Raw genomic sequence first — 12,773 nt, 5'->3', positions numbered from 1 at the left:
AAAGGCACAAAGGCATTTATGACATCATCACCCATGACATCAGAAATATGGAAACAAGACAGGAGTATGGCTCAAATAATAGTATGCTTGCCTAGCAAGTGCAAAGACCAGATTTCAAGCCACAGTGTTCCCTTCCTGCAAACAAATAAAAAGATCAACAGAAGCAGCCATGATCCAACAAAAAGGAATAAGTTGTGGTACAGCTATTCAATGGGATATCCTGAAGCCCTTAAAATGGACTCTGTGAATGGCCACTGTATAGCAAATATGGTATAAATGTAATAAACAGTTTAGTTCAAAATAAAGTATGGGACATGCCACACACAGTTATTAATGTAAGGGTGTTAAATGTTTTTCTTTATCTTAACTGATCAATTTTTGCCAAATTGTTATCACAGTGTTTAAATTCCACAGGGGACATAAAAAATTACTTCACAGTATCTAGTGTTTCTCATCCCTTCTCTGGGTTAAAAAGTGCACATTTTAGAATTCTGGGAAGCTGGCTGCAGCAGACCACATAGTATGTAAATTGACTTGAATCATCATATTAAAAAACAGCAACTGGTTAGCAACACTATAGACTAAGGAACAGCATTAGCAATCAAATAAGGTGACAAAGTAAGAGTAATAGCAATCACAGACAGATTGTGGGCACTGGTGTAGACAGGAGAACCTGAGAAAATAGAAGACATCAGACATGAAGATACAAAGCACAGAAGGTCAACACTAGAGCAGCAGCAAGTTGGACGGATATTCTCCGCTGATGGATGAGAACACAGGCTTGTGGCTAGGTCTAAAGGGACTGGGGCAGTCTGACCTATTTGAACATGAAATCTTGAAAATGAGTAGCCTGTGGTGTACCATGTTAAGATTGGCTTACCCTAAAGGAAACTTCTAGGATAAGAACTGAAATCTAAGAAGATAAAGACAGAAGAAACAAAGAGAAGAAAGAGTAAAGAACTAGGAAAAAAGGAAAGCAATTTTAAAAAAAACAACCTGTAGCTGAGCACCTGGAGGTTCAGGCCTGTCGTCCTAGCTACTCAGGAGGCTGAGATCTGAGGATCACGGTTCAAAGCCAGCCTGGGCAAGAAAGTTGTGAGACTCTTATCTCTAATTAACCACCAGAAAGCCAGAAGTGGCTCTGTGGCTCTGTAGCTGAATAGCTCAGGGACAGCACCTAGGCCCAAAGTTCAAGACCCATGGCTGACAAAACAAAACAACAAAACAAGAAAGAAAGAAAACTTTTATTTTTATTTTTGCTAGTCTTCTGGCTTAAACTCAAGGTGTGGGCACTGACCTCTGGGTTTCTTTTTGCTCAAGGCTAGCAATCTACCACTTGAGGCACAATCCTATTTCCAGCTTTTTCTATGTATGTGTTACTAGGAATTGAACCCAGGGCTTCATGCATGCAAAGCAAGCACTCTACCACTAAGTCACATTCCCAGTCAGAAAATTTTTATTTTAGAATGCAAACTGTCCTTTTTTTTTTTAGGACACTACTTGAAAATATCAGGGAGGTATGGAAACAAGAGCCATATAATATGTTCTTAATACACTAGGTTGTTTCTCATCTCTTATGTTGTCCCTTGGTTATTCTCATATTATTACAGTATCTTACTTTGTTATCTGGTACATTATATATACATTTATTTGTTTATTTGAAATAGGAAAGGGAAGAAGGGAAAACAAGATGAGGGGAGGGGTGGGGGAGGGTAATGGGGAGAAAAATATGAGAAGGGGTATCAATGTGTGTGAAGTAATGCACCTTCTATTTGACAAATATAACTTGAACCCTTCTATTAATTATAATTAAAAAAAAGAAAAACAGGACTCCCCCAAAAAAGAAAATATCAGGGAAGGTCACTCTGTGAGATTATAGAAGTAGTTGGAACAGCAGTAATCAAAAAATATAATTAAGAAGGGGGGCTAGGAGTTTGGCCTGGTGGTAGACACTTACAGAAAAGTTGCAAAGATAGTACGGAGAGTTCCTGCATAATCTCTACCTATTTAAATTCAATACAAAGGTATTTACAGTATATTTGTCCAAACTAAGCAATTAATATTGATACAACATTGTTAGCTAAACTACTGACTCTTTTTATATTCCATGACATTTACATAAATGTCCTTTTCCTATTCCAGTTACTTACATAGTTACCCACAACCAACAATGCCTAGAATTCAAAAAATTACTAAATGTGAGAAGAAATAAGCAAGTGTGATTTACAAGCAGAATGAGTCAATAGAAAAAATGCAGATGTTAAAGGAATTGACAGAAAACTTCAAAAATTATTTGGTAGATTCAAGGGAGAACTCAAATAGTGTAATTTCTTAGAAAAGCAAAATCAAAGTTCAGCAATTTCAAAGTTCAGTAAAATAAAACATCAGGAAACAAGAACTCAATAGGGGTAGGATGGTGTCAAGGGGAAAGGAATAGACAAATGGAGAGAAGAAGAGGAGTAGAGAGGTCAATATATAATCAACCGAAATAAGAAAAACAAGGGAGTAGGTGAGAGATAAGTGAGAATGTTGAAAAGAGTGACATCGATCAAGATGTATTGTATCCATAAATTGTCTTGTTAAATGGCAACTTCTATATACAACTACTTAAAGATAATAAAAAATTAAAAGTTACTGTATGATCAAGTATTTAAATAACATGAATATAACAAGAAGAAATAGAACCAGGAGAAAATGACAGATATCAAAAACAAATACATAGTACAAAAAATTCACTAGAAGTGCTTAATCGGCATATTGGACAATGTAGAAAAGATTAGTGAACTAAAGAACAAAGAAACATAAATGTATCTAATCTGAAATAAGGGAAGAGGAAAAGATGGGAAAAGATGTTTAGAGCTCTGTAATCTATGGGACAATAAGAAGTGCTATAAAAATGTATAATTGGCATCCTAAAGGAAGGGGGCAAAAAAAATAATGGCAGAAAAGTTTCCATATTTGATTAAAAACTATAAATCCACATACTCAGGAAGTTCAACAAACCCCAAGTGGGATAAGATAAATATAAAGTAAACCACATCGAAAAACAACATAATGAAATTCTTGGAAGTCAGTAACACAGAAAAAAATCAGCCAAAGTAAAAGAAGAACCAGAGAACCAACTTAAAAATGACTATACAAGATAGCTCTTATTTCTAACATCTTTAAAGTACTAAAAGAAAAATCAGTCAACCTAGAACTTTCCACACAGGAGAAGCAGCCTATATATAAAATGAAGCTGGTGCTGGGTGAGGTGGCTCATACCTGTAATCCTAGCTACTAAGAAGGCTGAGATCTGAGGAACATGGTTCAAAGCCAGCCGGGGCACTAAAGAATGTGAGACTCCAATTAATCACTAGAAAACTGGAAATGGGACTGTGGCTCAAGGGGTAGGGTGGTAGCCTTGAGCTGAAGAGCTCAGGAACAGTGGCTCATGCCTATAAATCCTAGCTAGTCAGGAGGCTGAGCTCTGAGGATGTGATTTGAAGCTGGCTCAAGCAGGAAAGTCTATAAGACGCTTATCTGCAATTAAGCACCAAAAATGCTGGAAGTGGAGCTGCGGCTCAAGTGGTAGATCACTAACTTTGAGCAAACAACAGCTTAGGGACAGCACCCAGCCCCTGAGTTGAAGTCCCAGCACCAGTCCTCCAATCCAAGAAAAAAAGAATAAATATAACATGGCAGGTGTGTTAGGCAAATAAAGCTGAGAGAATTTGTAAACATCATCTGGACTATAAAAATGATCAGTGAATATTTTTTCCCTTTTTCATTTTTTTGCAAACTTCAGGCCTCATGGAGGCTAAGTAAGCACAGTACCTTGAGCCACTAGAAATGCTTTATGCTAAAGAAACACGATACCACATGGAAACTTGATGCTACACAAAGGGAAGCAGAATGTAGGGAATGCTAAAGATGACTACTGACAAAGTAATGTTTTTCATTTAAAACTTTTCCTAAAAGAAAGGCTGGAGATATAGTTCAGTGGTATTGTACCAGCCGAACAATTGTAAGGCTGAGTTTAAGCCCCAGTACTTCAGAAAACAACTTTACTGAAAGTTGATTCACTGCTTATAAAACAATGTTCCATGGGTATTTATAACATACGTAAAAGAAAGGCTGTGGACACACAAGACAAAGTAAAGGGAGGAATAGTAGAATCCGTGTAAAGTCTTCTACATGAAGAGGTAGAATGTTACATGAAGGTAGACTGTGGTAGGAAAAATACGCATACTCAAAATGAAGTAAAGAAAAGGCAAAAAAAAGAACACATCACTTCATTTTAACTTCAAGGAAGTAAAGATAAGATAGAACACTGAAAAGAAAAACAAGTTCATCCAAAATAATTCTCACAAAAGGAAATAAAAACAGGAATGACAAAGAACAAACCGGACAAATACAAAATGAATAGCAAAGTGATAAGCTTAGGTCTAACCATACAGAGCACTAGGAAGTCTGTGATGAACGTACTGCAATTGAAAGTAGAAATCTAGGGCAGAGGGATAGCTCACTGCTGGAGTACTTAGCACATACCAGACTCCGTGTGTCAGGCCCACACCACAAAACAAAACAATCCCAAATCAAACAAAAGGCCCAGAGACGCAACTATGTGTTGTCTACAAGAGGAAACCCATTTTTAGCACACACCATCCTCTAGGGAAGGAAGAGAAGCAGGAGACAGAGTTGATAACCCATGATGCTTATGTGAGGCAGTGTCCAGAAAAGATCCCTAAGGCTGCAGAGCTCTGATGGGGTGAAGGCTTCAATGGCACACACTCTAGCTCCACAGGCAAAGAAGCTTCTGTGTCTTTCACACCTTTCCCTGTGGACCTCATCATCTATCTCCTTCATCATGTAATAAACTGGTAAGTGTAAGTAAGTATTGACTTCAGTAAGCCATTATAATCAGTGGTTTAACACGAGAGTAGACCTCCCTCCCCAGTATGTACTTAAGATAGACAGAAGTATGGGTAATCCAGTGAATCTGAACTGGAAACTGATGTGTGATATAGCTGGCAGTGTGGGAGGCTGAGCCTGTAATTTATAAGGTCCCTTTTAAAAAAAATTAACGGAACTATTTTTAACTAATTGAATAATGACTCTCAGAATTGAGTTGGTGTCTGCAGAAGAAACAGTTTGATTTTCCTATACAAATGACAGCTGCAGTATACAAGAATACTTTACCTAGCATCATGCTCTTAAGTATTTTTGATCATTAAGATTTTAGGTGGTAAATAATTTAAGATTGCCCATTGCCTAAATTCATTTCCTTTTTCTTTTGGTGTTGCAGGTCCTGGAGCTTGCACAAGGCCTGGCACTGCCTCTGAGCTTCTTTTGGCCAAGGCTAGCAAGCACTCTACCACTTGAGCCATGGCTCTACTCCAAACTTTTTGGGAGTTGGTAGAGACAAGAGTCTCACAGACTTTCCTGCCCAGGCTGCCTTTGAACCATGATCCTCAGATCTCAGTCTACAGGTGTGAACCACCAGTGCCCAGAATTCAAATTTATTTCATTATTAGTAAATTTTTAGCCATTTTGGCCATTATTTTATTTTTCTGGACATTATTTTGAAATGTTTCCAACCCCTACATATGTTCATCCATCTGCCTGCCTGTCTATCTGTTTCTCTGATCTAATATAAGTCTCTATCTGTCTGTCTGTCTATCTATCTATCTATCTATCTATCTATCTATCTATCTATCTATTTCTAGACAGACTAAGGTAAAACATTGATATTGATAGTTCTGTCTTCTTGTTCATTTTATGCCTTCTTCTATTGCATTGGTATTTAAAACAATATTTAAGAAAAATGGTACAATTGAGTATGTCCTTTTTGGCTACTAACATCAATAAAAAAAGAATTTCTTTTCATTGTGCTAGTACTGGAACTTGAACACAAGTTTGGTGCTCTACTACTTGAGTCATACATCACTTCTGGCTTTTTGCTGGTTTATTGAAGATGGTAATCTCTTGGATTTATCTGCTTCAACCCAAGATCCTAAGATCTCAGCCTTCTGAGTATCTAGGATTACAGGCATGAATCAGTAGAAGCTAGCAGGATTTCATTTTCATTTAAAAGATATTGTTATAGTTTATTATGTTATAATATTGGCCTTATTTTCTTATGCTTTAAAAGTTAAGCAATAGCAAAAACAAAAGAAAGGATGTGAAATTCTAGTCAGTGTTTTTTTTACATTGTCCAGAATTGTTTATTTATTTGTTTTATTGTTATTATTGATGAGCTGTATACTTAAACTACATTTCCTAATGCCATACCACCTTAATCTGGCAGGAATGAACCCTCATGATTTTTATGGGGGATTTTTTTTTTTTTGCCAGTCCTGGACTTGAGCTCAGGGCCTGAGCACTGTCCTTGGACTTTCTCAAGGCTAGAGCTCTACCACTTTTGCCTCAGCACTACTTTTGGCTTTTTCTATGTATGTCGTACAAGGAATTGGTAGTGCATGTTAGGCAAGCATTCTACCAATAGGTCAAACTCTTGGCCCTATTGAGTAGGGAGAGGGATTTTTTTTAAAAGTATTTACATTTAATTTGTTAATGTTACAGTTTTCTTTCATCCACATTCAAAAGTGACACTGGTCTTCTGTTGTTTTGTCTTGTGTCTGTACTGTTCCTGACAGGTTTTCTTATCAGGGTTATGATGATCTCATAAAATGAACGGAACAGCTTTTTGTCTTTGCTTTGCTTTTTTGTCCAAATTCCTCTCTGTTCTCCTGGCCTGGAGGAGACAAGGCTGGCCTGTGTTCAGACCTGCTCCAGGACCTTTGGTGACCTCCAGCAAGTAGCTGGCTCTCTTCTTGACTCTCCACACTGTTGTCTCTGGCATCCCTCTACTTCTCTCTGGTCTGACTTCCCACTGTGCACCCCAGCATCTTTGCTTCAACCTGAACTGGCCTCTCTGTGAACCCAGGGGAGGGGATTTCCTTGGCAGATGAAGGTTCTCCAGAAGCCCTTCCCACTTCCTCCAGGAGTTCTCCCAGCTGGGAGCAGTAGCTCCTTCCTGGGCTTTCTGCCTCTGGCTCTCTGCTGCCCTCACCTGCCTGGTGGTCACCACGTTGGTGCTGGTCAAGGTTTCCTAGGGCCAGGGCCTTAGGCATTGAGATCTACAGATTTGGTGTTAACAAATGTCTTGAAGTCCTTGGTGTGTGTGTGTGTGTGTGTGTGTGTGTGTGTGTGTGTGTGTGTGTGTGTGTGTGTGTGTGTAGGGAGAGGGGACAGGCTACAACAAGGCAATGCTTGTCCTGGATACTTCCAAAGAAAAGGGATGACAGAGTACTCTCAAAGCTTGGATGCTCCTACAAGAATGCATGAATATCATATCCACCCATAGGCAGCTTTCTAGAGAAGGCCTGGTGTGGGGCCCGTCACATCAGGGAAATGGAAACCTGTGCTGTGAAAGGAGGCCCAACTCGTGGCCCAGTGCTCATTGCCTGGTTTGGGGACCCAACCTGCCTGTTGCCCGATTGGAAGGCGTGGCTGTGGTTTGTGAAGTAAAGTAAGGCTGCCTCTGGGATAGGCCCTGAACCCTTCTGCCCTCTCGGACAGCACATGATTCCCCTTCTTTACCTACCTCCCCCCATCCTGCTCACCTTTGTGCTGATAGGCTCCTATATCCCATATTAGCTAAATGTACTTCCTCAATAAGCAAGTTCCTGCCTTGACAGGTATCCCTGACGCCTCTGATTGTCTTCTGGAGAGGGAGGGCTAGGTGCAGGCGGTCAGTCGGCCCTTTCCTTTCTTGGCTCGTCCTGGCTGGGGCATGTTCTGTCTATCCCTCCTGCAGGTGGGGAGGGACAGAGGACTAAAAACCCCTACAGCCTGGCACGTGGTGTGATCCAACAGGGCAGCTCTGAAATGCCAGAATGGGGAAAGGAATCATATTCACTGTGGATCTTTTTCTGCCATGTTGCTCTTCTGCCCTTTACTCCTACTTGAGACAGTTTGTATGTCCTACCTCTCTGTCTGGTTCAGACTTGGGCTGTTTTCAGGATCTAACCTAATACTATACCTTCCTTACCTAGCCCTTTGGTGGGGAGGGATTGGGAAGGAGAGAAAGATGCCTGAACTCCAGGTCACATGCTTATGCAATTTCATGTCAGATGACAAGGCCTTGCAATGAATTTCTCATTTCCTTGCCATCTCCTTTGATGTCACCTGAGGCCAAAGTATTTTTGTAAACATATTGTGTGCTGCTATTTAATATCTTGTGGCTAAGAATATGACACCTAGAGTCATACCCATTTAGTTGTGAATCCTGAGTGTGCTACTTATTAACTGTGAGACTTTGAGAAAGTAGCTTTGCATCTCTGACTTAGGGGATAGAGAGTAAGAGATCAGGGTGAGATGGCACTGGCTGTGCCAATGAACCATGGTTATCAGTCTGTAAGTGTTCAAGTGGGGTCTTAAGGCCTGGCCAATGACAGTCAGTTGTAATGTAGGCAGCTGTTGGATGTGAGAATATAAACTGAAGTGTACTGTTTTGCAGACACAACCAGCTCTGTCCATGAAAGGCATCTAGGGGTGATGACTTCCCTTTGGCTTGGGTGGAGTAAGCTGTGTCCCCTAATGTATGGAAGAACCTGAGATTCCTAAGAGATGAGCTTCTAGTCCAAAGCGGGGACAAAAACCTAGGGTGAGGCACTTCTCAGGCTAATGGGAGCTTGGCAAAATTCTGTGTATTGAGAACCATGGTCAGGTGATTATTTATCTTTGGGAAGTGGGTTGGAGGTTACCCCAAGTTATTCTAAGGGATTGGGCCAGGCTTTAAAACATGGAGTCTAGACATCTTTCCTCTGGATTAAAGGGTTGGGTTACGAAGTACAGTATAAGGGGAGGGGTACAGGACAAGGGGAGGTTAGGGTGCAGTATAAGGGGATGCCAGAGAATTTCAGAAGTCTGTGCTAAAGGAACCAGAATGTTCATGCCTCTTTGGACTGCTGTGTGAGACAGCAAGCCACCTGCACCAGGGGTAACTGGAAATGCCTCAGAGTCTCAGATCTTAGCCCTGGAAAAGTCTCAGTTTGCCTAGAGGTCTAAGTCCCAGTACCCAGCCCAAGTTCTTCCCCACCTTCTCTCATTTTGTACCTCCTAGACTGAAGAATCATCAGTGCTGTTTGCTGAATATTTCCAGTTTCCTCCTCTTCTAGGCATGTGATGGGATTGTACTTCTTGGCTCCTTGTGGCTGGCTGGAATCAGGATGGCAATTTATGGCCAGTGATTGTGCATGGAAGGCACATGTATCATTTCTGGGCCAGAGCATTTCCTTGTCTATGCAAGTTCCTCCAAGACACTCTGCCAATGTTGGCAATGTCCAAAATGGTGGCTGCCTTCCCAATGGAGAGCCATGGAACAAACCCATGGACTCGTGTTTCTGTCACTCCTATACCACGGAAGATCCGGGTCTCTTCCATCTGTTCCTACCCTTAATACTTCATTTTCTTTCTTCAAGATTCTGTGTCTACTGCTTTACTTTGTCCTCTCTGCACATCCCTTTCTTTTCTTAGTTACAGGGCTTCATCTAAATAGCTCTAGTCGTCAGGTTAACCTGTTATTGCTTAGCTGTGTATTGAATTACTAAGTTTAGATTAACTTGTTATGTAGTAGCAAATAACTAATACAGACAACTGTGTTTGAGAGGTGGTATGGAGATGACAAATGCATTTGAAGAGTGATGATAGATTTCTACTCACTCTAGACATGTTCTTGGCCTTGAGGTAAGTTTGTCCATCATGGCATGGCTGGTGACAATGCTCAAGCTTCCCAGATGTCTCTGTGTATGGAGAAGTAGCAAGAAATAAGGAACCCAGCCTAGTGTCCATCCCTTAAAAATATCTTTGATTTTCAAGACCCAAGTCTTTATTTATTTATTTATTTATTTATTTATTTATTTATTTATTTTGCCAGTCCTGGGCTTGAGCTCAGGGTCTGAGCACTGTCCTTGGACTTTCTCAAGGCTAGAGCTCTACCACTTGGGCCTCAGCACCACTTCTGGCTTTTTTTTTTCTATATATGTGGTACCGAGGAATTGAACCCAGGTCTTCGTGCATGCTAGGCAAGCACTCTACCACTAGGCCAAACTCCCTGCCACAAGGAATTATTTTTTTTTTTTACAAAAAATTTATTTATTTTTAACCTTTAAGCTAATATTTAATTGGACAGGATGGCATTTCCCATCTCAATAGGGTATGTACAGTGACACCATGATGCCTGTGGACACAGCATTTTCCTCTACTGACTGCCAGTCATCAACTGTACTTATCTAGTCAAAGATATTTGACAACTGACAGTTTGATTTATTTATGTTTTAGCAGTACTGGAGTTTGGATTCAGCCTTACGCTGGCCTATCCGGTGCTCTAACACTTGTAAAGACACCTCCTGAGAGACTTATCTCACTAGAGATTGCCTTATGGTGTTAAGGAAGAATGTGAGCTGGTGAGTTGAGAAGAATTACTGTTAGGATGTCTTCATTTGTGCGTGTAGGCTTTCCGGATTTGAGGAAATCGGTAAGTTAAAAAGAACAATAACAAGAATGAATACTATTATTCTACGGGGGAGATGAATAGATTAGATGTAGGTCAAGGAATACAAGATTTAGTTAGGAGAAAGTGCAAAAGATCTTTTATGTCTAGAGTCATATGGATGCAGTGGGATGTATCTGTGCAAAATCCCTAAGACAGGAGATTTAAACTGTTCTTATGGCAAAACCCAAACAACAAACAAACAAAATAGAGTTGAAAACGGATGGCTCATGCCTGTCATCCTAGCTGCTCAGGAGGCTGAGAACTAGATTTCCATTTGAAGCTAGCTCAGGTAGAAAGGTCTGGGAGACTTTATCTTCAAAATAATCAGCAAGAATCTGAGCTGGAGGTGTGACACATATGATAGAGCATGCAAGCAAGCACAAGGTCCCGAGTTCAAAGCCCCCAGTATAACAACAACCACAACAAAAACCCTGATAAGTATGTGGGGTAATTGGGTTAATGAGTTTGATTTAGTCATTTCTCAATACATGCCCATATCCAAAATCGTGCTATATAATATAAATATAGATAAATTTTGTCAGTTAAAAAGTGGGCATACAAAATATAATATATTACAAAATAAAAATGATTCAACAAAATGCACTTATTATATGTCTGAATTCAAAGTAAATAGCATTTATACATCTTGTACATGTTCCAGCTCTGAAATAACCTAAAGGTGGGTATTATTTGCATTTCACAGGTGAGGAGTCAAACATTGCATAACTTGCTACTTCCAACAGCTTCCTCCAAGGATCAAAGCAAGTCCACACAGTCAGAGAGTGACCACCCAGGAAAGGTACCGTCCTCTGGTGCCCACGCCATCTGACCTGGGTGATCCAACTGTGGTTGTGTTATGAGTACATGTAACTCTGCTCCTTTCTGAGACAGGTTCTCCTGGAAGGAAACCCATGTCCCTGCCCAGCCCAAGGCTCTGGCTGAGGGCATTGACTTTTTTTATCTGTGGAGTCAGCAAACGTGTGGATAATTTATAATAGCCATTAGTGGAGTGCATTTGAGGTCAAGTATGAACCTCTTGCACTTGAGCTCTACACAGAGCTGGGCAGGAGTCAAATTCCTGGAACCAGTCTAATCAGAAGAGAGGATTCTGTTACTGCAAGGCTTGTTTTAGGCAACTGCAAGAGGAGAGATGGAGAACAACAAAATGAGTGTACTTAATGGTACTACAGTAGACTCTTAAAATTGGTTCCAGTAGCCAATGGTGTGTGTGTGTGTGTGTTCACCACAATAAAATGTAAAAATAAAAAAAAAAAAGTTCTGGAGAATCATCATCAGCTAGTAAATGGCATCTGGGGAAGGAAGTGCTTGGCCCCTGTTAGGATGGAGATCTTCATAAATGAACAAGTGAATGAGCAGACATGGAGTCCCATCTAAAAAAAAAAAAAGGATGTTGGTGAAATTACTGTAGCTAATTCTACTCTGCTGAGGAGGGTAGAATAGTTAATTATAGCTTAATCATCAAGGTGGCCATGGTTTTACTTGATTTGCATTCACTATATGTGTGTGTATATACATCTTAATTGTGTGTGTGAATATATGCACGTGTATGTGAATAAAAATCTATAAACATGATGGGATGGGCTGCAAAACCCTGAGTCACAGAGGCCTCTCAGATTCTCCCTGGAGGCCACCCTGAATGAGCGGAACTGCTGGTTTGCTAGTTATCATTCCTGAGCAGAGTAGACATCCCAAATGAGCCGCCCCTGTTCCTGCCTGTCTGGGCTGTACATCCCACCAGAAGCAGAGCCCAGAAAGCCAGCAAGGTGGAATCAGCCTTAGGATCCTGACAATGTCATGGAAAGATTCAGCCTCCTTTCTGCCCATGGACTAGCCTCACCTGCAGGCTCCTGGGCTTGGTGACAGGCCTCACCAGTGATGACCTAAGTGAAGAATCTGGGGATAAGTTTGAGTGGGAGTGGGGCTGTGGTCGCTGGTCTTGTTGAATTAGAATTGGAAGGCCTTCAGACTCACATCTTGTCTTAGAGATGTGAAATCTGAGAACTATCTGATTTTCTAGTTCTTTTAGAGCTCTTTTTAAGGCCTTAGAGATGGTACTTAATAATATTCCTACTGTCAAGCCTACTCTTCTTCAGGTAGAGAGCACCCATACCTTTGATCACGCTACCCAAAACCTAAACTAAAAGTGCAATTCTCACGGCAAATGCAAATAGCCCTACTTCATTCTTCCCCTGGCTTAGGATCTAAGTGATCT

At 40.6% G+C, this 12,773-nt stretch overlaps 1 long non-coding RNA gene across 2 annotated transcripts; it reads left to right on the top strand.

Annotated features, from left to right (window-relative positions):
- Positions 1–4,437: 4,437 nt before the first annotated feature.
- Positions 4,438–12,512, top strand: LOC150053185 (uncharacterized). 2 transcript variants are annotated; one of them, XR_016538156.1, is made up of 4 exons: positions 4,444–4,862; positions 5,288–5,471; positions 11,244–11,339; positions 11,432–12,512. It is a non-coding gene; the product is annotated as an uncharacterized LOC150053185 (long non-coding RNA). The 2 variants fall into 2 exon arrangements; XR_016538155.1 differs by having other exon boundaries at positions 4,438–4,862; positions 11,244–12,512.
- The last annotated feature ends 261 nt before the right edge of the window (positions 12,513–12,773 follow it).

This window comes from Megascapheus bottae, chromosome 16, assembly GCF_031878675.1.
Source record: "Megascapheus bottae isolate mThoBot1 chromosome 16, mThoBot2.hap1, whole genome shotgun sequence".
Taxonomy (NCBI): Eukaryota; Metazoa; Chordata; class Mammalia; order Rodentia; family Geomyidae; genus Megascapheus; species Megascapheus bottae.
The sequence above is the reverse complement of the archived record's forward strand: the minus strand, read 5'-3'. Positions and strand labels throughout refer to the sequence as shown.